The sequence below is a fragment of the Pinus tabuliformis genome, chromosome 4_2 (genome assembly GCF_031772625.1).
Source record: "Pinus tabuliformis cultivar Carrire ecotype Pingquan chromosome 4_2, CPIR1, whole genome shotgun sequence".
Lineage (NCBI taxonomy): Eukaryota > Viridiplantae > Streptophyta > Pinopsida > Pinales > Pinaceae > Pinus > Pinus tabuliformis.
This window is the reverse complement of record NC_142304.1, coordinates 809,882,664-809,908,376: the sequence shown is the minus strand read 5'-3', so window position 1 is coordinate 809,908,376 and position 25,713 is coordinate 809,882,664.

Below are 25,713 nucleotides of genomic sequence, written 5' to 3'. Positions count from 1 at the left end.
TGATCTCGTAAGTGAACCTTCATTTCATCCACTTAGGTGCATGAAATGAAGCTTGTGGGGCATGTACCTCGAATTGTGTCATTATGTTGGGGGCTTGTGAACAAATCCAAGCACAGTTTGTTTCCGTTTCAAGCTTGTGTATAAATGAAACCAAATCCAAGCATAGTTTGTTTCTGTTTCAAGCTTGTGTAAAAATGAAACCAAATCCAAGCATAGTTTGTATCCGTTTCAAGCTTGTGTAAAAATGAAACCAAATCCAAGCATAGTTTGTATCCGTTTCAAGCTTGTGTAAAAATGAAACCATCCCTACTTTACATCTCGTGATTGTTGTTTTTATCAGCTATTTTTTTCCAGATGAGCCTTGGTTCTTTCATTCCATCGTGACCATCTCTTTGGCTGATCATATGCCTTCACTTTGTTGTTTTATCCTTGCTTGAGGAATATTTGCGATGAGTGGTCTTATTAGCCAGTCTGTTGACCATTATGTGTTTTGAGTAGTTCCATCATGACCGAAACTAGTTGCTATCCTTTTATACCACTCGTTCCTCTAGGTGGAGTCCCCTTTCAGCTCTTTCCAGACTCCAAAAATATGAAAAGATTGTCAAGTACTTGTCTTTTCAAACTCGTTAAAGTAAATGAATTGACATCTACTTAGTATAAGTTTAACCCTTTTCCAGACTGAGATAGACTATTGTACAAAAAAGGAACACCTTAGTTGAACATGGCTAGGAGGTTCTCTCGAATATTGTTTTCTACCTTTTCGGATTCGAGAGACAAATTACAAAAAGGGACATGATGGAGTTTTCTTTTTCATTTCTTTTTCAAACTCTCTAAATGTGAAAAAGATACCGAGTTATTCTTCCATTGGACTCGTTAAAATTTTTACGACGAAAGACTCGTCAACATGATGAGCCTGAGTTTCTCCTTCCTAGGGATAGTAAAACTTACTAAGGTAGATAAAAGAAACTGTATTTGTTTTTATGTATTTATTACATCATTTGCAGTTTCCCATTACAAAAGTAAACTAGTCATACTGTCGCCCTTAGATCTAGACCTGTCGTAAGTGTCGTTTTGATCTTAGGAGTAAGTGTGTTTGCTGTTGACAGTTGATTGCGCTTTTACTTTTGTCTTTTGGTTTGAATTTGTGAATTTCTAGTGTCGAAACAAGTGTTTACTTCAAAATCATAAAGTGTCGTAATCGTCTTTTTGATTTCAAAAAGAAACTTGTTTGTGTTTTCACTTGAAATCGAATTCAAATTTGTACAACAACTTTCTTTTTAGGCATCAATATTAAGAAAGTGAAAACAAATACATGCACAAGTGCATTTGCATTTTGACAGTTTGTATGGTTTGATTTAGGAAAAGTGCATTTACAGTGTGCTCTATGCTCTTTGAGAAAATATTATGTCTTTCTTTTCCCCTTGTAGCTAGGATTTTCATTGTTGAAAAGAGATAAAAGCTTGCTTATCATCTTTAGACTACATTTAGGAATTGTATCTACATCTCGTGGTGATCCAAAAAGGCAAACTTCTAAGAAAGATCAACCTAAAATAAATTGAATGAACTTAACAACGCTTTGTAACTTAACGCACAACATAGAGGTCTAGGCTAGAGACGTGTTCCGGCGTCGTAAAACCTGGTGACTGTCGGCCTCACTGATGGTTGGGTGATTCCTCCTGAGAGACGATAAGTGCCAGTACGGATTGTGCTCCCACGTACCGTCAAGTATATATTGGGAGACCCCTATAGGCATAAAACCTTTATCCATAGGAAGCCGTGTCGGCCGCCCTACTGATCGCAATGCACTGAACACAGCATTCGGAAAGATTGACCGCCCGTACCCTAAAAAGTATTCTGCGGTTTTGCGATTGGTTTGGCACACCCTCTACCTAGAACTCCAGAGCAGTCCCTTTCGTTCCTTTTCAGACTCCTTAACGGAAAAGGACCATCTGAGCACTTGTCACTTCAGGCTTATTAAAAATCGAAGGAGACTAGAGTCATCTTTTGCTTTTTCTCGACTCTTTAAAATTGAAAAAGCAAGTTGTGTCCAAGCGTCGTTAAAATTTATTTTAAACGGAATATTCATACCCTTTTTCCCGCGTTGATCTTTAGGTTGAGAAAATGGAGCCTACCAACCAAGGAATTCCCCTTGGTGGAAATCCTAGTCCCTTCTCCTCTTGGGGAGATGTTGGTGCGCCCCATATGGCCACATTGTCGCTTCCAGGACTGACAATTGGCTTGCCAGTCTGGCTCTTCTCAACCAATGTCGTTCAGAACACCACTATTCCTGAACAGTCAAATCAGCAATTAGACCAGTCCAGAGTTACCCACCAACCTTCCACTTCCTCTAATTCTTCCTCTCCTCCTTCCTCTTCGCTTGATGGGTCTGGCAAAGCCAAAAGTCAAGTTCCTAAGGAGAAGAAGGAAAAGAAGAAGAAAGAGAAGAAGAAGAAGGAGCCAGAAGCGACTGGGGGCAAACGAGTGTCGTCTAACAAAAATCCACACACTGCACTAACCAGGCCTAAATCGCCATGTGTCATTAGCAAGGGAGACCAATTTCACAGAGATTGTCCCTGCATCCCTCGGATACTAAGGGATTGGTCTCCCCGTTTGCACAATCCGGTTGCGTCAACCTCTGATAGCCATGTTGAAAGCACACCGTCAACTAGCGAAAGTGAAGTCCCAGGACAAAAAGGGAGAGCTAGATCTCCTTGTAAACTGTGCGAAGGCAATCACGCCATCCACCGTTGTCCCTTCTTAGACGAAGCTAAAAGAGTTTTGGATGATCGTCCGGTTTCACCGTTACGACTCCCTCCTGGATATAAAAAACTCTTGCCAAGTCCTTCGTTAGTTAAAAATCCAGTTGGCCCGCTCAAGTGGTCAGCTGAAGCACCGGTCATTGAAGATGAACCAGCTGAATCCATACCCGACGAAAGTCAAAAGGTCGAGGCGGCAGTTGACCCGGTCTTGCCTTCAGAGGTTTTATCTTCGAATGATACAGTCACTGAGGAGAATAAGGATGATACCGTCCAAATTCTCTTCATCAACACAAACTCCGACGAACACGGGGGCAACCTACCCATTCCTTTATCGCAGGAAGGAAGTTCGTCAAAGCCGTACCCGGCCGTCTACTCGGTCCCACCACCAAGCAACCTAGTTGTATCCTTCGACTGGAACCAACTAGGCAGACCCCGTTTGCCAGCAAGCATACCATTCCGAATTATCGTTCAAATATACAGAATGGTCATGGCTGGCACCATCATTGATGAGGGGGCATCTGTGAGTATCCTTTCCTCTATTGCTTGGAAAGCGCTTGGTTCGCCATCGCTTTTGCCTGAGATGAGAAATCTGACAGGCTTCGATAAAGGAACCAGTCGACCTTTAGGGATCCTCACCAATGTGCCCATAACATTGAAAGGGAAGACCTTTCAAATGAACGTGATGGTCGTTCAAGGACCCTTGGATTATAACCTACTCCTTGGAAGAGACTATATTTATTGCATGGGAGCCATCGTCTCCTCACTCTTTAGAGTAATGTGTTTTCCACACGAAGGAAGAGTGGTCAAGCTCGTGGGCCAGCTTTCATTTCCCGGATCACGCATCGTAAATAGTCATATACCATCCCTAAATGGTCTCTTCACGCAAGAAATGTCTCAACCCACGGTCCGTCCTCCCGATGAGCGCGAGTAATTCGGAGGGATATGACTGGAACCCAGGGGGCATGCGTCCTGGTCTGCTTCGGCAGGGAGCATGTTCGATTGCGACATGTTCATTCACATGTTAGAATTCGTACATTTAATCAGGTCGGGATGGAGCACAAGACCCTGAGTCTTGTCTGGTATGACTCAGGCTGCATGGAGTTGTTATGATTTTCATGATTGTACATATGTTTATGTTATGCAGATGGTTGTGACCATACCATGGGACTTTATATTTATGATGATCCTTCTATCAGATGGTTGTGTCCATTCCCTGGATCTTAGATTACAAATGATCCTTGTTATTTGGATGGTTGTGCCCATACCATGGATCTTTTCATATAGTCTTCATCATCCGGATGGTTGTGTCCATGCCGTGGATTCATGTCTTGATCTCAGATATGTATATGTATATGCATCCTTGATTTGCAGGTCTCCTGACAGTGCGTGTCCTCGTCCTTGCCAAAAGCTCGTAAAGCATCTCAGTCATCACTCCTCGTTCCGCCTTCATGCTTTAGGGGGCATCTGTTACACAATATTTTGTCACGCCTCCTGCACTTCCCTATGACATACCCTAAAGTGCCCGAAACATGATCATTATACAATATACTCATCCATGTATACAGTTAAGATCCATCCTTTAACTTTGCTTGGAAAATGTCTAGAGCTTTCCCTAAAGAAATAGCTCTTAAAACCCTAAAATGAGTATCATCGCTCTTATGAAGCTCAAAAACGCGATGATTTCCTATTGCACAGTGTTTGACCCGCGATGGCATCACTCTGTTTCCTGTCATATCCGCGATGATCCCAAAAATGTAATTTTCCCAAAGAGGATGAGAAGCTTCATGATCTAGAAGCTTCTAGAGCGACAAGCTGGAGGTGGTTTCACATAGATGAGGTCGAATCCTCCTAATTTGACCTCTTTTTATTATCCCTATGAGCTACCTCCTTGAGATGTGGGCCTAATCCTATCTTTGGAAAAGTTCTAACTCCCTCTCCTAGCCTATAAATTCTTCCTCTCCCATTCCCAAATGGTTGATCAAGTTAGAGGTTGGGTTGATCTATGTCCATTTTCACCCCTATGCTAAGCTTGTGTTTAAGGTTATTCATTAGACTTGGAGGAGTGTTGGAGAGTTTCTTGGCTTCGAATTGGATTACCACTCAAGGAGATCCTTTCAACATTAAGGCTATGGTTGTAAGCTTCCCCTTTATTCTTTAAATAATAAAACAATTGCTAGTTCATCTTCCCAATATATATGTTCATGTATGTATTTGTTTGGCATTCCTTGATCAGCTAAATAGATTATTATTGGATTTGCTATCGGTTTTTTCATGCTTTGTTGTCTCTTGGTTGTTTGTGCAAGTACATAAGCGTTGAAAGAAGCAAGAACGAGACCTTGACACAAGCAGTTTGAGGATCGCAACAAAGGAAATCGGATTAGCATCAGAGAAAGGTAGGCTTTCTCTCTTGTTCTATTTTTCAATCATAATCTAGGAAGATGTCTAGTTGATTGTCCCTTCAGTTTCTAGACCCACTCATTGGGCTAGAGGGATCGTCTTTGTCTGCAAAGAGGATTAACCTTGTCAACAAGAGGTCTCATACTTATTTGAGAATCTATAAGAAGCATAGATGCCTTATCACATTAGCTGCATAATCATCTATTAGGTCATATATTCATTATACATTCATTTACAAATCAAAACATGATGAGAGCCATATATCATCATTGTCATAAAACATGCTCATAACCAACATATAACCAACAAAAATAACAAGGATACATCAACCATAAATGCCTCATATGAACCAGTACATTTTCTCATAAAATACCAAGGAGAAATAGTTCTTATTAATGAATGCAAAAGCCAACCCAGTATGGGATTACCACGTTCCACCCGATGGTAGATTGGATGAACCAAATATTTCTTTCAGCCAACCACCCCCGTGCCATATTCCAAGCATGAATGTGGGGCATATAACCAAAATAAACTAGGAATTCCTGAGACTAAACTGCCTCACCCTCAACAATAGAACCAGGCTTTACTGCAATCCCCACCAGATCACTAGGCCATAAACAATAAACATACAATACCAAGATTTACCGCAATCCTCATCGGATCACTAGGCCAAAAACAAGCATGGATGCCACCAGATCTCTCCACCTACACCATGATGAATTTTCCTATCCTAACCTCTCGACTTTATTGTATATCCCACCATTACCAGTCAAGGGATTCCTAGGCCTACGAGGTCTCCACCCTCTGGTATTTATTGTGTATTCCATCCCGGGATTCCTAGGCCCAATCAAGGGTACTCACCACTGAGCTTTACCGTGTATCCTGCCATTCACCAATCAAGGGATTCATAAGCTTAATCGAGGTGTTCACATTCAGGCTTTACCGTGTATCCCATCTCGGGATTACTAGGAATTGTGAATAATCCTGGGACCACCCCACTTAGCTTCGAGTCCATCCGACAATCGAGCTCAACCACATACAAAAGAACCCACTACACCATGGCTATCCAAAAATCGCAAGGCTAGGCTGAAAAACACTGTCACACCTTACAAAACCCATGCCAATGAAAACAAGAGAACCAAAAACACACATGCATAACCATGTGTGGTAGTGTTTTTGTTGCAATGGTGTACCAAAAGACACCTCCTTAGCAATTGGTTATTCCCTGTAAAGGAAAATAGTCAGAGTTGGTGTTGTTAGTGAACAAACTTAGATAAACAAAGCATTACAAATAGTGAAATAATGAATACATAAACATGAACTAAAACAAAGAGATATATACACAAACAAATTCTCAATGGAGCAAACAAGTCAACAAAATAGTGGGAAAAGCTCCCTTTATTGGCTGCTGGTAGTAGAAGTTGAATACAATAGATGAATAGTAAACACTTGAAGAGAATTCTTTGAGCTATGGTGCTAAAAAATCCTCAACAAGGAGGTTCCTTTCCTCAATATCTTTGTAAGCTTCTCCTCTCTCTCAAATAAGTATGAAGAATCCCTTAATGGTGGACTCTTATCCTCTCTCTCAAATAAGTATGAAGAATCCTAGTGCTCTTACTTTCTTTCAATTCAACAATGAAATGTTGGGTTGCTCTGATAGCAATTTGGCCAACATAACATTGTCTCATATTTTGGTTCTCACATGGCCTGTTTATATAGAATTTTTGAATCCATCTTCCCTCTCTTGGTTCATGAATGACAATGACTTATGAGTAGGAAAAGATGATTCCATTGAGGGTTGCATATCTTCAAGGCGACTTGAATTCGGTTGTCGTGGATTTATATCTCGTAATGGAATCGCCTCCAAGTGAGTGAAGTGGTCCCGAATTGGCTAAGTCAACCATTTTCTCGACTGCGTGACTTTCGAAGAAAATTTCACACAGTGCGCGTCTATCGAAGAAACAACCACGGAGTCTTCAATTTTTAAACCCCATAAACTTTGGACCTTAGGAGACATTAAATTTTTTGAACTTCATAATGTCTTCAGTTGGAAAATATTCACTTGTGCATTCTAATGGACGACTTTTAGCGCCTTCTGGGTTGTGCAAACATGTGTACGATTTTATGGTGTTAACACCATGCATGCCAAAAGTAGCAAGGAAATCATACATGCAGCTTGATACCTGCAAAGAATCCCATTGTAGCCGCTTGATCCTAGTCGATCTTTTCTCCATCTTACCTTCTTTGCTTTTCTTGATCCAATGTTGAAGTGCTCAGAGAAAACTCCTAGTGTCCAAGAGTGCAAGAGAGAGAGCTAAAACTGAAATGACAAAAGGTACCAACTAATCCTCATAAGCCTTTTTATTAATGAGGCCTCTATTTTCTTAATTTTCCTTTATTTTCCTTCATTTTCCTCCTCACATGCAGCCTGTGACTTTTCACCTTCCTTTTCTCCTAATTTCCATTATTTTCATAAATAAATGCCAATTAATGTCTCATTCCTTTCTAAAACCTTTTCCATTTCTTTTTCCAATTTCCTTAGCTATAATAAACCAAATGAACACCCACAGAGGATGCCTTGCCCAGCATTCAACTTGGAATAAGTTTCCCATAACCATGGTTATTATTTTTCCTTTATTAACTTTTATTACATGGAATTTTCACCAGGGTTGTTACAATATAGCCACTGACATGCATGCATATACAACCAATATGCATTCATGACTAAAGAAGCCTAACAACAACATCATCAACTCCTACATGTCAACACAACTGTAATCATGACCACCACAATGCATACATAATAAGAACATAGACCATAAGCATAAAGAACACATATGAAACTTAAATGTATGCATGACAAACACATTCTACCCACCTAGTCCAAGCGTTGAAGCATGCTCTAATACCACTCTGTAACACCCTCCTCCCACATTTACCCAAGCTAATCGGTCCATCAGGGTAAACATGTGACAAATAGTTAGTATGATATGATTCAACCTCCTAGGTCATCTTAAGGAAGTGGAATCAATACAAGAAAACCTTACTGGCCTTCCTTAGGAGCTACAGGACCCACAGGAGCTAAACGACCCCTCCAAGTGCACAAGGATTGAGTCAAATTTCCTTTTCAATGGAAAAACCCCTAGTTTCTCCCATGAAATGGACATGCATGCGACTGGGACCCTCCATTCGCTCCCACAATGCCTGTAAGGGAGAGACTACAGTGTTTTTTAGCGAGTTCTGTGCGAGAGACTGCGAGACTTAAGCCACTTTTTCAGGGCTAGTCTCCAACCATTTCCTAGAACTTGATGAGACTTTCCAATACAATAAATGACACCAAGACAAAGCATCTAACAAAAAACTTTATCAAGGACTTGACCTAACCAAGCCCAACCATAACAGGAATTTCGTCAAACATGTCACAAATATGCATTCTACAAGTCATAACAACAGATCTGAGCATAAGGGTTTCATACTTATCTGAGAATCACTAAGAGGCATTGATGCCTTATCACGTTAGTTGCATTATCATCTATTCGGTCGCATATTCATTGTTCATTCATTTACAAATCAAAACATGATGAGAGCCATACATCATCATTGTCATAGAGCATGCTTATAACCAGCAAATAACCAGAGATATATCAATGAGGAAATAACCATTAAAGCCACATAATATTAAGTACCTTTACTCATGAATATACCAAGGGAAGAAGCTCTTATTAACATATGAAAAATGCAACCAGGTCTGTGACTTCCACGTACCACCCAACCATAGACTAGTTTGAACCAAATCTCTCTTTCAACCAGTCATCCCCGTTCCATATTCCAAGAATGAATGTGGGATTTCATGGAATAAACCAACATAAACCAAATCAGGGATTCCAGAGGCCAAACCACCTCAACCCTCAACCTGTGATTCTACCTCACAGTCAAACATCACTAACCATCACCAGAACGGTATCTACCCAAGTTATCCGGGGCTCTAGAGCGTTTGTTCCAACCTGACTTCCAGGACTAGTAACTCAACCCACAACTGCTTCCGGGGTCCAAAGAATTTGTCCAACTAAGGCTCTAGGACTAGTAACTCAAACCGCAATTGTTGTCGGGCTCCAGAGCATTTGTCCAACCAAGGCTTCAAGACTAGTAGTTCAACACACCAAGGGATCCAGAGCGTTTGTCCAACCAAGGCTTCCAAGACTAGTAAGTCAACCCAAGTTGTTACAAGGCTTCCAGAGCGTTTTTCCAACCAAGGCTTTGAGGACTAGTAACTCAACCCAAGGTGTTATAGGGCTTCGAGAGTGTTTTTCCAACCAAGGCTCCAGGAACTAATAACTCAACCCACATCCGAAGGAATATGAGAGCCAACCAGAAAGCAAAAGTAAAACCCACAACACCACAGCTCATTGGCTATTCAAGAAATGGCAAGGCTAGGCAAAACCACTATCAATCCAGGCAATCCTCCATTCCAATTACAACTCATAACCAAGAAACCACATGCATGTGCCATGCACGCCAAAATTAGCAAGGAAACGATACATGCAACTTGATACCTACAAAGAAATCCAGTTGTAGTTACTGATCTCACTATCCTCCTGCGCTTTCCTGCTTTCATTTTCCTTCTTGCTCCATGTAGAAATTTCTCTATAGATCAGCTAGCTCTGATACCATGTAGAAATTCTGCAAATTCTCTACAAATATACCTCTGAGATCTATGTAGAAAATTTGACTATAGATTAACTCAATAATGCAATATACCAAAGCAAAATACTATAATATACTTCTACTATCAAACTTGTGAAAGCTTAAAGATCGAGCTAAATCAGAGCTGAACACATATAACCATGAGAAGAAGAATCAATACACATGAAACACAGAAATATACTCAGGGGAAAGCCTCAGCTAAAAACCCCACTATATGTATTATCATACAAGGTGGAAATATCTCAGAATTACACAAAGCTTTAGCTCTCACAGCTAGATAGCTCTCAGTACAATCCTCCTAAATGCTCATAGGCAAACAAGGCTTCTCACAAACCTTCTCCTCAACCCTCCAAGCCTCTTATTTCCTTGCGCAATTTCTCCTAGGTGATCCTCCTGTTACCAAGTGGAACACTGATCACTCACATTGATCTCACACCCTGTAAAACTGCGCAATCCTCAAGGAATCTTATTCCTTCTGCATGGATGAGTTTCCTTTATAGGAAAAATCATGCAATTGATAGTACACTATCCCTTTCTTTAATCTCAACTAGGTCTTTTTCAGAATAGACATGCATGAGTTAATGATGAGAGAATCTTTGGTTATCTCAAGTACACTAGTTGGATGCATGCATGAATTAACTGACTGAATTCACAATTAGTTCCTCAAACAATTTGGAACTAATTTAATTGGACTTAACTCAGTAAAATGAGCTAACTAATTACAACTCAAATACATCTAAATTTTATCTCCTTAATTAAGGGATAACTGTTGCATGACTTCACAAAGACTTTTAACTTGAATTTCTCCAACTAATTAACTCAAGATGAATTAATTAATTATTTTTCAAGCAGCTCGTGAGACTAATTCGAATTTTAATTCTCAAATTTAATTCAAGGACAAATTAAAATTGGAATATTCCGGATTCTATTTTTATCATTTCTTGTTGCTATTTTCAACACTCCAAATCCCAAGTATGCCACACTCCTCCAAGAGTGCTCCAAAAAACTTGTCCAAGAGTATGAGAGAGAGAGACAATAGAAGAGGGTTCCACCAAAACCTGTCAAAAAACTACCAACTGATCCTTAGAAGCCTTTTTATCAATGAGGCCTCTATTTTCTTCATTTTCCATTATTTTCCTTCAATTTCCTCCTCACATGCAACTTGTGACCTTTTACCTTATTTTTCTCCTATTTTCCATTATTTTCATAAATAAATTCCAAATAATGTCTCTTTGCCTTTCCAAATCCTTTAACATTGCCTTTGCCAATTTACTTAGCCATGATAAATCAAATGAACACCCATTAGGATGTTTTTCCCATGACCTTGGTCTTATATTTTTTACATGAATTTTTAACCAGTGTTGTTACATACCTGCAACCAAACATTCACTAGGCACACTTACTTGTTTTTCGAAAAGGTGCATACACACTTCTCTATCTTGCTGACAATGAAAGCCAAGGAAAATTTATAAGAACATATGGAAACATGGCCAATATTTCGGATGGGGCTCCTATTCCAAACAATGTGAGTTCTAATTGGGGCTTCACATCAGGGAGACCCCCTTGGTTGACGGATTTCCAACACCCATCAACATGACAGTAGACTATTTATTTCTAGCTACTAGTAAAATATTTTTTGTTACTAATATATTTTTGTTTTAAATATTACACGACAACTAAGCATAGAATGAATCACTTAGCATGTAATATTGATAATACTAGCCTAGATCCATCTTAACTCTGGATCTACCAAATACCGAGAGGGATCAAAGACTATATGATTCAATTTGTGTGTTAACACTATTAATTTAGTTAACATTGACAAATGTAAGTTATAATTTTTTATGCAATTTTCCCGTAACATAATATCTAACTTCAATGGAAAGGACTAAGCTTCCCTACAATGCTTAATTAATATGAAAATTGAAATATTTTATTTATGATTAACAATAGATTCTCTATATATGGTTGATATAAAATTATGTTATTAGTCCCTGTTAAGGCATGACTTTGGCGATGGATTTTCATGTTGATCATTGAGTTTAGCATTGACCAATGTAACTTCTAATGTTTGACTTTGAAAAATAAATATTATTTTTCAAAGATTTGATTGGACCATAATTTGAAGGTCTTATTGCAGCCTTTGCATAATATAATGCCATGTGGATAATTGCCTCACATATTTTATGCCATAATTTATGGATATGGTTGTGATATTTATGCAAGAGTTTTAGATATTCGTGTAGAACGAATTAAACACCATGTAATATCAATAATACCAGCCTAGATCCATCTTAACCCTAGATCTTCATAGAGTGGGATAACATCTCTTTTTACTCTAAAAGAGGTTTGCAACTCAAGAGATTTGATGCCTCTTTGCGCTTAGTAGATTCAGAGTTAAGATGGATCTTGACTGGTTTAATCATTAATTATTATTATTATTATTTAAAAAAAGCTATTTTTATGTAATTTGACCAAGTCAAAATGTTTTAATTAATAATTATAAGGGTCAAGAATCTTTATAAATGGAGATCTTATTCCAGAAGATCAAGTTGAACTAAGTAAAGAGGTTCAAAAGGTAAAGGAGGCAAGAAAGGAAGGAAAATGGGCAATCGTTAGAAATAGGAAAGTTATATTAAGAGATAGAGTCCAAAATAAAAGTGATAAATAGGAATTAGGAACACTCCAAATCCTCTTATGGAATTGTCATGGTTTTCCATGGTGTAAATGTATTGGGTCCCTATAATACTAGTGATTACCCCATTACTATTGTAGTTATACCCCTTATTAATATTGTTGTGGCCCTATTACCCCCATATTGTTATTACTGTGCCCCATAGAATCCCTCTATTGTTATTTTTGTGGCTTTATATTATTATTGTTAGGTCGGCTAGATTATATTGTGACTCCTTAGACTCCTATATATAGAAAGGAGGTTTTGTCATTTGAATCATCCAAGAATTGTTCATTTATGTAATGTAAAGGAGGTTGCCCCCTCGAAGAGGCTGAATTCTAAGGCGTTGATCTATTTTTTCTATCTTTTCTTGAGCTGGTTTCATAACATTTGGTATCAGAGCTTTGGATTCTAGGGTTTCGCTGCTCCAAACAGGTCATCGTGGCATTTTCGCTATAAATTTTTTTCTGCGACGTTTCAGAAGTTGTAAAAAAAACCCATTTGAGAAAAAATTGCGCTGAACCTTGGATCCAAATTTTAGATCTTTTCGCGCTAGATTTTCGGAGATATGATTTGAGGAAGTTGGTCTTTGTGCAAACTCTTGAATTACATTCCAAACAGGTGACCTGGGGAAAATTGTCATAACTTTCTCCCTGGGGATCGGATTGAAATTTCGTAAGAAGGTACAGAAAGAGGACGGACTGTAGTTTCCTGTACGCATTTTTCAGATCCAAAGGTCGAAACAGTGACTCATGGCACGTCGTACAAGTTCGCTCTACTGAACTAGTCTATAATCAAGTCACTTTGGGAGATTTCGCATAACTCTTCCTTGGAGAATCCAATTTGGGTCAGACTTGTGGCATTGGAAAGAGGATGCAGAAGGCTACTACAGATCACAATTTCAGAACTGGAGGATCTGAAATTACAAAGATACATCAGATTCAATATCAGGCTTCTACAAAGTGAAAAAAGGTGTGTAGTTTTTTTTTTAAATTTTTGCGTAAGCTTAGTTTGAAGGAATTCAAAGGGCATAGTAAAGCATTATTATCGGTAACTAATGCCCTGAGGAAAGAAAATTCAAACACCTAGTAAGGAACCTGAAAGCTCTAGCATGACTCATGAAGAAGAGGAAGAAATGCTACATGATATATCAAAATTACAAGAATAAGTGCAACAAATGCGCTCACAAAAGCTAACAGAAGCTAAGATAAATGGCGTGGAATCTAAGATAAAGGGCATGGAAGCTAAGATGGATGATTCGAAGACAGATTTGAAGAGAGACATGGCAGATTTGAAGACAAATTTGACAAATTTTCTACAAGAAATACTTACTAATGGTGAAAAGGTTGTAAAGGAAACTCATGACGTGAACAAAAGAAATGTTAATCATGATTCCATAGACTCTAATGTTGGATCGAAGACCCACCATATTCCAAAAATCGATATGAGGAAGTTTGATGGCAAGGATCCCGCCACATGGATATTACAGATGGAGCAACTCTTCGATTTCAATAATGTGCAAAACACACAAAAGGTACGCATGGCAACTTTATACTTGGAACCAAATCAGTTTGTATGGTATCAATGGCTTTGCTCTCGTAAAAAATTTATCACTTGGGCAATTTTTACGGAAGAATCGATAGCACATTATGAGGATAAAAAAAGCAACACTTTTTTTAGCCAATTGATAAGTCTCAAACAAAAGGGTTCAATAATGGAGCACATTGAGGAATTCCAAAAATTGAACATAAGGGTAAAAGATATTCCAGAGGAGCATAGGATTGATGTGTTCATAGGGTCTTTAAAGGATAATATCCAACATGATGTTCGCCTTTGGGAACCTGATTCATTAGAGAAGGCATTTAGGTTAGCAAGAAAAATGGAAAGCAAAATTATGGCAACCAGGAAGCATACCACTCACAACTATAAAGATGGAAGTGTTGTTGCCCCTAGTCTTCCACAACGTATAAGGTTGACACCACAACAATTGGAAGAAAAAAGAGCAAAAGGGCTTTGTTACAGTTGTGATAACAAATACACTAAAGGTCATAAGTGTGCTGAGAAGAAATTATTCTACATAGATTGTGAAGAGGAAGAAGAAAAGGAGCAAGAAAGGTCAAAAGAAGAGGATATACTCCAGGAACAAAGCCTAGATGAAGAACAAATAAATCCGACCATATCTTGTAATGCATTGGCGGGAATTACCACTCCTCAAACCATCAAGATAGAAGGACAAATCAAGAAGAAAAAGGTAATAGTGTTGATTGATTCAGGAAGCACCCACAATTTTATTCATTGTGAGGTAGCAAAAGAATTGAATTGCTTCCTATATCCAACACTAGAGTGTCAAGTGATGATAGCAAATGGAGGAACAATAAATTGCTCTGGAAAGTGCCATAATATCAAGCTATCCATGGGAGAATATGTATTGACTAGCCCAATGCTTTCCATTCCAATGGGAGGTGCTGATGTTGTACTAGGAGTCCAATGGCTACAATCCTTGGGTACAATAGCTTTTAATTTTCAAGAACTTTTCATCAAATTTTCTACAGAAGGAAAGGAAGTTGAATTAAGGGGTATTGTAGGGAAACCAGGAAAGATAATCAGCTCTAATGGCATGACAAAGCTTCTAAAAAAGGAGCAAAGAGGTGTAATTGCACAATTATGTTCGCTAGATGTTTCCACATCGGAATCATCTGTTTCTCCAAATCTCCAAAAAGTCCTGGACAATCATTCCAAGGTATTTAAGACTCCCAAAGGTCTCCCACCTATGCGTGATCATGATCATGCTATTCATCTGATTCCAGGAAGTGTTCCTCCAAACATCAGGCCGTACAGATATCCCTATGTCCAAAAGAGTGAAATTGAATGTATGGTTGCAGAAATGCTAGAAGCTGGTATAGTTCAACCGAGTCAAAGTTCTTTCTCTACTCCAGTAGTATTGGTGCACAAGAAGGATGGATCATGGCGCATGTGTCCGGATTATAGGGAGCTCAACAAGCTCACTATTAAAGATAAGTTCCCCATTCCTGTCATTGATGAATTACTGGATGAATTGCATGGATCAATTTACTTCACCAAGTTGGATCTTCGTTCAGGATATCATCAAATAAAAATGAAACACGGAGCTGGTTTCATAACAAAATGTCCTATGTTATGTTGGATCTCGAGTGATATTAACGTTATTTTCTTATGTGAAACCTTTGAGCATGATGAATCTAAGGTTCCGCATATTGATAGATTCATGCATTGGTCTACTTGGAACAAGAAATACTCTCATAGAGGTGTTGGTGGTATAGTCTGTTATATAAAAATTAACATTTCTTCCCACATTCAACTTCATAAGATTGACCCCCCCAATCAATACATTTGGATCAAAATTTCTGACTCTAATACCAATAGGATTTTTCTTACAATTTTTTATTTTGCTCCTATCAACTCTACCTCCTATAAGAGGAACAACCTAGATAAGGAATACCTCTTCATTACCTTAGAACATGACATCCATAACCTGAGAAATGAAGGCAACATCCTTTTAAGTTGGGCACTTCATTCCTAGAACTGCTACTAAACAAGCCATTATGTTAAGTAATAACTCTAACCCTAAGCCCCTATGGCTTGATGAGGAATGTGACTTAGCTAGTAAATTCAAAAGAAATTCTAAAGACACAACCAAGAACCTATTTGGTACTAAGCTAATCAAGATTTGAGGTTCCCAAGACTTGATTATTTGTAATGGGATTAATAAGTGGCCTACCTCTAGCCAGATGACTTGTATTCATGGGCGCGACAAAAATGTTGTGGACTATGCAATATTTGATACCCAGGTTCTCAACCGTATTGTTAATTTTGACCTCCTAAATGACCACAAGCCTAACTCTGACCACAAACCTCTATCCTTAACCCTAAACCTTGATATGCACACCAACCACATGCAAAAGAATGATGAGAGCCAAAGACACATTCACTTTGACAAAAGTAAAATGGATCTCTTCTTAAAATATTTAAAAAGGGATTTAGGTTTCTTAACATATAATGATAACATTGATCACATCTACCACAATTTTACTACAACCCTTTCCACTATTATTAACAAATTTTGTACCGAGGTATCATATAAAAAGAACAATAGAACTTCCAACCCTTGGTATGATAATGATTGTAATTCTACCAGGAAAAAGATTAGAGATGCTCCTAATGAAATTGTGAAGTTTGAAAAAATAACAGTCTACAAAGCTATTATCAAGTGGAATAAAATGTATTATATAAATTAGAGGTAAGAACGTATTCTTAACCCCTCTAAAGTTGAGCTTAGAAAGTTTTGGAAGAATATTCATGTCCATAAAACGAAAGAAAATAATCTAATCCCTTTAAAGGAATGGGATATATATCTTAAGAAACTTTATGACTCCTCAGACACCAAAGCTCACTAATGAGAAAGCTAGGGATATTGAAGGTTACCAAATTGAAATCCTCAAAATGGGAAGGAATATCCTTATCCTGCATATACAAAAACTCCTCAATTTGGCAGTGAAACACGACTTCCCTAAGTCATGCATGCAAAGCTTTTTTGTGCATATCTTTAAAAGTAGAGATAAAAACATTCCCTCTAACTATAGGACTATCATGATTAGCCACAATTTAGCCAAATTGTATGGGCTCATTTTAGAAAAGAATATTAACCTCTAGCTTGAAATCCATGGTAAAAGAGCCAAAGGGCAAGCTAGTTTTAGGAGGCATCACTCAACTATTGATCACCTTGTGACTCTTTGGACCATTTTTGAGGAGTGTTGCAATAGTAAAATTGATATCTTATGTTGTTTTGTTGAATTTAGAAAATCTTTTGACATAGTACCTCGGGAGAAGTTATGGCAAAGACTCGATGAGATCATGGTTCCTCTTGAGCTGAGCGTTGCTATAATAAGGTTATGTGAGAATGCTATTTCCAAGAATAAGACCATCGAGGGTTGGTATGAAGAGACTAAATGCAACATCAGAGTTAAGCAAGGATGTCTGCTATCCCCTGCCCTTTTTGGTATTTACATTGATAAGCTAGAAGAGTGTTTAGAAGCTATTGGATGTGAGGGACCTAATATTATTGGTATAGTCATTTCTCTTCTCCTTTACGCTGACGATATTTTTCTTCTTGCCAGAGTCCCTGATGATCTTGACAAGCAGTTTCAAATCCTCCATGATTATTGCTCCAAGATGGGAATGATTGTTAATACTGATAGGACTAAAGACGTGATACATAAATCCAAAAAGACCAACTATGATAATTTCATTTATGATAACAATTACTTGGAGAAGGTTTCTTCATACAAATATTTAGGTATTGACATTCACCATCAGCTCAACTAGAACTATAACATTGAGAAAAAGATTATAGGAGGTTGGAAATCTTACTATGAGCTTGAAAACAATTGTAAGTTGACAAATATTTGGGTTTGGAGTAAAAAAAAGTTCCTCTTCAAGACTCTCGTCACCCCTGTTATTTTATATGGATGTGAGGTGTGGGGTTGCAGTATATATAGAGAATCATGGAGAAAGATTGAGATGATCCAAAAGAAATTTATAACTTACAACCTCAAGATTAAAGGAAATACTCCCTACCTTGTTCTCTTTATTGAAGCTAGCCTTTCCCCCATTAAAATCATGACTATGTTTAGATATCTGATGTATAAGAAGAAGTTGTACAACATGGAAGCCAAGAGGCTCCCCAAAATTACTTCTAAATCTAGTCAAAACCCCCACCTCTGACTCAAGCAAGGCTGGCATAAGGATGCCCAGTCCTGGCTCAACCATTGGGGGATAAAGGAGGAGATCATCTTGGAGAATAAGGATAATATTAAAAACATTATTAGTTTTTAAGGATAAGTTGTGGAGTGATAAGGAATTATAGGGGAAAAGGAAGTTGAGGTATTACAAGGAGGTAATCAACTCCACTCTTGCTAACCATAATTATCTTTTTGTCTTGATCAGTGCTAAGAATAAAATTAACATTGCAAAGATAAGAATTAATTCTCATGAGCTTCGAAGTGAAATCGGGCGTTGGTCTATTCCAAAAACACCTTGGGATAAAAGAATCCACCTCCTCTGTGATACTAAGAGAGTTGAAGATGAAAATCACCTTCTCTTGGATTGCCCGACCCTTACTCAGATCCATTCTCATTTTCAAAACATTTTCCACACTACCAACCTTCTTGACTCGTTAAGTCAACAAAACTACAATGATCTCGGAACGCTTCTCTCTCTTCTTTTTGATCATATAAACAAACTATTAAAAATCCTTAATTAATCGCTTACTTTCTTAATGTATGATAGACCATATTGGTCGTAGTGGACGTTAATCATTATCACCATCATAATTATTAATTTAATTTATATTTTTATGTAATTTGACTAAGTCAAAAGGTTTATATAATATAATAGGACGAGACAACATCTCTTATGTATTGGGTTGGAGAGTGCCTCTCCGCGCAATTATTTTTACATGCCATTTGTCAACTCCATATTAAGTAGTGGAAGCATTACATATCTCCCTAATACTAAAAAGTTTGTTTTTTGTTTTTTTTTTTGTTTTTTTTTTTTTACTTTCAATTACTTTATCTCTATATGAAGTTGATGTAAAATTAAGGTGGAAATTGAAGTATGTTATTTATGGCCGACATTGATTTTTTTTTTGTTATTACTATTTTTTTTAAATTGCTAATATAAAAATTATTTTATTATTTTTAAATGTGACGTTATGTGACAACATCTCCTTCCTATTGGACTTGAGAGCAAATACTCGTTTAGAGGTGCAAAAATGGTTTTCAAAATATAATTGCTCCAAGAAGCGCTCTACAACCCAGTATGAGGGAGATGTGTAGGCATAATATAAGTAGGTATGTAAGTATGTCAACATTTTTAAATGTGAGGAAAACAATGATGACCCATTATGGGGGTGATGTTGTAATGATGTAAATGTTTGTAAACATTTAACATTTACATGTCAAATCAATTAAAAATAAATAAAAGGTTAAAAGTAATATATAAACCAATATGTGGGAGATGTTGTAATATCCGTAAATGAGTGTAAACATTTCAATCTTACCTCAATTAATAATAAAGAGTTAAAAGTAATCAAAATAATAAAATTAAATTTGTTATATTGTAATTTTGTTTTTATTAATAAAATTATGAACATTTTTTTAGATAAAAGAAAATCATAAAAATATATAACATATAAATAGTAACTATAGATTAATATCTGTAAGGATGTTTGGTGAAATTGGAGAGATTGAGTTTCGTTGTGCTATGATGGAGAACATTAAGGTTTCGTTGCGCTCTACGACTGAAGGGATAGTCGACAATGGGATTCTGTCTCACGTCCAGTATGTCGAAGGACAGATCTGGAACCTCTGAACTATGCCAGATGGGTTAGAGTAGCTTGGATTCTCTCCCCAACCTCTTTCGTTTACCAAATCTAAACTTTCTAAGTTTCGTGACAAAGAGGTGAATATTTTTCTTTTTATTGATTTTTTGATTCAGGCTAGATATGCACCTGCTAAGCTGTGAAATAGCTCACACAGATCTCTCTTATGCGACGTTAGTGGGTGGATATATGCATCCATAACCACACCTGGCAGGAGATCCCAACAAATCATTGGGGTTTTCCCTTTTGCCGTCACAGATGTTCGATTGGCCCAGACATTATTGGAAAATCAGAAACCATATACATTGATAAGTCGATGCATGCTAGATCTATCCTTACAACGGATGGCTGGCATAGATCCAAAGATATTTTCACCTTTGTCTCATGTCTTAGTAGATCCGTTACAAGAACATAAACAAGGGACCGAATGAAGCACAACGATATCTGTCTTTTCTACAGAGGACAGATCTATCCTCGAATGTGATTTATATATGCATGGGAAAAAGTAAAATTGTTGGATCTACACATTTGATTTGTATTCATACGAAGAAGGGATTGGAGCTCGATGCAGTCTTATGGATCTCGTGGAGTTGCGCTTCTCAGTACTATATACGGGATGCAGAAACCCCAATACCTTGGTGACAACCCCAACCGCAAACACCTACACTGTAAGGTATACAAACCTTAGAGCTACCATATTGGATCTAGGATATACACTCATCGGGCATATCTAATTCTAAACAAGACGGATCATGCCCTAATCTGAGGTCTCTTGAACGCTTTTCATTGGATCTGCCCTCAAACTTAATAGATCACAAAGTAGAAAGGATATTATAGTCAACGAATGTACCAGCAATGCAATCCCTGCTACAGGAAACAGAAACATCATACGACACCAATCCAGATCTTGAAACATATGATATCCAAGAGAAGAAAGAATGAAACTCCTTCCAAATTTTCTTAAAATCCCCTACTGGTAACTCATCATTACTATGGGTACAGGATTCTGAAAACGTATTTCAATTGAAGAAAATATTATGCAAAATATGGGCTATCCATCACACTTACAAAACTTGATATATGGTGGTAGATCACTACAGGATGATCACTGTCTACATGAATACAATATTTTACCTGCGATCACTATCATCCTCAATCTGAGATTGAGAGGAGGAGCAGTGGGATCAAGTACATTAAAGGGAGCAGGAGATGTTGTTGAATCTAGCTTACCTAAAGGTACATAACTGAATCAGGAACACATAAATGCTTGTATCTCCTTCAAAAACATCCTCCAAGGGAAACCAATAGCTACAACAAAACCAGAACAAACACATAATATTCCCAACCCCTACATAGTGGAGCAAGAAAATTATGTCCCAGAACTGATCATAGATATTCCAGAAACAAACGATCTCCACACTACCTATGAAGCACAAGCCGTCATCTATAGATTCAACAAATTCTAGCCAAAACCAATGGATCTTTTCCACTGGATCTTCACCAATTGGACAACAAATTGTGAAATACACCTCTGCTCCAAAGGTTTCTTCATTGTAAAGTTTGCATCATTAGAGGAACAAGAATTTATCCTTCAGGAAGGCCCATGGTTTTGGGGATCGATAGGACTTTTCATTACTCCATGGTTCCCAGATTTCGATGCTAATACCATGATTGTATCAAGAATGTTAGTTTGGGTTAGGCTACACAAGCTCCCCCTTCATTTATGGAATAACCAAGTGCTAGAAGGAATTGGAAAAATATTAGGATGATTCATAAAGACAGACATAGAAAGGATGGAAGAATGAATCTATACTTTCGCACGAATATGTGTGGAGGTGGATCTCAGTAAAATTCTACCAAATTGTATTCAACTGTCACACAACAAACAAAGCTGACTCAATTCCTAGATTTCGAGAACACAACCTTTAGATGTCGAATATGCCGATAAACAGGACATCTACAAAATACATGTCCTGAGGCCAAGAAAGAGAAGTGAAGGAAGAAGAAACTAGGGAAGCAACCCAAAGGATGGAAATTTCCCCCAAATGAGCCAGAGGAGGAAGAGGAAGAAGCAGAAAAGGATCCCATCCCAAATGTGGAAGAACAGAATATACAAGAAAAAGAAGGGAAGGGGGAAATATCTCAAGAACCATCAGAATTACAAATCACTACGACACAACTTATGAGGATACCTGAAGCAAAGGACACTGGAGGAAACAAACATCATCATGCATCTGATAATTCAAATTCAGACGAGGAAAATTCAAGAATAGAAGGAAATCAGCTAGCTATTGTTTCATCCACGCCATCTTAAGGAGAATGGCGAAAGGTTGAAAAGAAGAAATGGAGAAAAGTTTAACTTTTTCTCTCCATCTATTAGTTGATTGTTATGTATGAACTTATGATCATTGGCCTTTGACTAGATGATGGATTGCTGACAATCATCTACAACATGTAATTTTGTTTTCATTAATAAAATTATGATTTTTTCCTTAGAAAAAACAAACAAACTACTATAGATTAAGATCCATTTTACCATATAAATAAAAACAAGTGTTGTCATGCTTTGGAAGATGCTAATAAAAATTGAGATGTGAATTAGATAAATTAATTGATGGCTGAGGCACAAGGAATGAGAATCTCATTTAAATGACATTATTAATTTTTTAATATATACTACATGTCATAATAATATAAAGTATAACCATTATACATCTCCCTCACATTACATTTTATATTTCTGGAGGCAATAAAATCAAATTTCAACATTTATTAATACACAAAAATTGTAAAAAAATCAATTTCATTTTAATTATACTTTTTTTTTCCCCTGGGAAAAAATCGTAATTTCTATTAAGTATTAAGAAATTACATTTTGCAGATGCCGAAGCATATTCATATGGAGGCAACATTGCCTGTCGAGTTCAAAATCTGTAGTTCTATAAAGAGAAAAACCAAGATGTCTCCACGCAGGGAGCATTACCAAAAAAATAACTAGTATGTCTATCTGTGATCAAAATTGTAACTATGCTCTTCGCAGAGAGCGATATATATGCTGGATATAAACAAAAAGATTTGAGCTGAACTCATGTCTGGACAGTCTATGTACATGCTATAAACAAAAAAGTTACTAATAAAGTGTGGGCTTTATAGCCCATCGTCCATATGATCATCAAATGGTCTGTGGTAGTGCTGGTAGTATGTGCCGTCGATTTCCTCCTGGATCAACCAGTCTTCTCCTTCTCTGTGCGCGGCCTCTTTAGAGAGCTGGTTGGCGACAATGTTTTGTTCCCTGTAAACGTGATGGCAGACAAATGATTCAAAGGAAGTAGTCAGTCTCTTTGCTTCATCAAGTATGTGTCTCAAAGAAAATGTATGACAACGAGATGCATCATTCAGCCAATTGCAAACTATTTTAGAGTCTCCAAATAGCTGTAGGTGTCTGCAATGTTTATGGATAGCAAAGTGGATGATATGTTTGGCCGTGCATAGTTCAACATAATTATTTGTGCCTCTACCAAGATTGATTTGAAGCTTGAAGCAATGCCTCTCATTAAGATGGAGAATAGCACCACCCCCACAGCCCGCTTCTTGGGCCGAGCCATCGAAGAAAGCCCATGGAATTAATTTGTCGATGGGTACAGGTCTGATGATTCGAGGTGGGGCGGGGGGATCCTCTTCAGGTAGCATGTTATAATCAACAACCGTATGGAGGATTATAGATGGCCAGTGAGGGGCTTTGAGGTTAAAGATTGCCTGATTCCGTGCTATCCAAACGGCCCAGCAGGCCAGCAGGGGCAGGTTGATAGATTTCCCTGTGTGATCATGGCACCAGTTATTCCATGCTTCAATGAGGTTGTTACCATGCCATTCTTTCAAATGCGGGACTTGTGAGGTGAGAGATTGACAGAATTGAAGAGAAGAGCTGCAGAATAGAAACAAGTGATCAGTGCTTTCTTCTGCCTTATGACATAAGTGGCAGCGGAATGGTCCATAGAAGGAACTCTTCATGAGATTGGTGCCTGTAGGAATTTTGTCAAATAAGATGTTCCACATCAATAATCTTGTCCGGGGAGCTGACTTTAGCTTCCAGAGCGCTTTCGAGGTGGGATGTAAGTCTAGGGGCCTATAAGGTTCCATGAGCCTTAGATATCTTAGCTTTGGGGTGTAAACTCCATGCTTGGCGTACGCCCAGATGATTTCGTCAGGTCCTTCTGTGAGCCTGATGTGAGCTTGAGTGAGAGCGATAGTATACTCCGTCCATTCGTTTATCCATTGTTCAGGCAGTTCTAAAGCTTGGGCGGATAACCATGCTTGCTGGAGGAGAGAGGAGTTTGCATGATCTCCAATATGTTTAATGTGAGTAATCCTTCTGTTATGGAGATATCTAATAAGATCAGCAGATAACCTGTGGGCATTTCCACATCCGACCCACGGGTCCAGCCCAATACGAACGGCGTTACCTTCCCTTATACGCCAAGTGATTCCTTCTCGTAGCAGAGGTATGGTGCCGATGACCACTTTCCAGATATTGGAGATATGGTGATTAGTGCCATGCTGTGTACAGATCCAATCCAAAACAGTCTGTGGCTTGATGTATTTTGCATATGCGACTTGAGACCATAGACCGTTTGAGGTAAGAAGACGCCATCCGAGTTTGGCAGCCAATGCCTTGGAGAAGAAATCCAACCTCTTGATGCCCCAACCACCCCATCTCTTGGGCTTGGCGATGGTATCCCATTTTACCCAGGCGAAAAGTCTCCCCGGCTGTTGGCCTTTCCAAAGAAATCTGCAGCAAATACTTTGGAGCCTATTCAAAATGCCTTTTGGAATCCAAGCTAGGGCCATCCAATAGACTGGTGTGGCTTCAATAACTGCTTTGATAAGTACTAATCTGCCTGCTCGTGAGAGATATCGGTGGTACCATACCTGTAGCCTCTTTTCCACTTTTGCTATTAGCCATAACCAGTCAGCAATTCTGTAGCCAGATGGTTTAAGTCTAAAGCCGAGGTACTTTATTCCATCCGTCAGATTCAAAATGACAAAGGGAAAGCGCTGAGTAGCATAGGCGGATTCATGAATGGTGCAGCCAACTGTAGTGATCGTGGACTTATTTTCATTGATCTTCATTCCAGTGGCTTGCTGGAATAGGAGAATGGAATTATGAAGCGAAGTGGAGTCCCCAATGCTGCCATTCAAGAAGATCAAGATGTCATCAACAAATAACAGGTGAGTAAGGAAGAAATTGTCCACAATTTTGATGCCAGTCATTTGATGCCTGTCTCTGGCAGATGTGATAATTCTACTTAATCCTTCCATGATCAGCAAGAACAACAGAGGTGAGAGAGGACATCCCTGTCTAAGTCCTCTCTCTGAAGTAAAGAAGGAAGTAGCTTCCCCATTGAGTAATACACTGTATGATACATCGGTGATGCAGCTCATCGTCCATTTAATGAAACCATAAGGGAAACCAAGATGAGTTAGCAACAACCTTAAATACAGCCAGTTTGTTCTGTCAAATGCCTTGGAGAGATCCACTTTAAGGATCATTCCCTTCTGTTTTTTGATCTGCATAGAGTGCATGAGTTCTTGAGCAGTGGCAATGGCCTCATGGATCTGTCTTTGATGCAAGAAAGCGAATTGTTCAGAGGATATGTGTTGCGAGAGTATGGGCTTGAGGCGATTGGCAATAATCTTGGCAATGATTTTGTAGAGGCAATTGCAGAGTGAAATGGGCCGGAAGTCATCGAAGGAGATCGGGG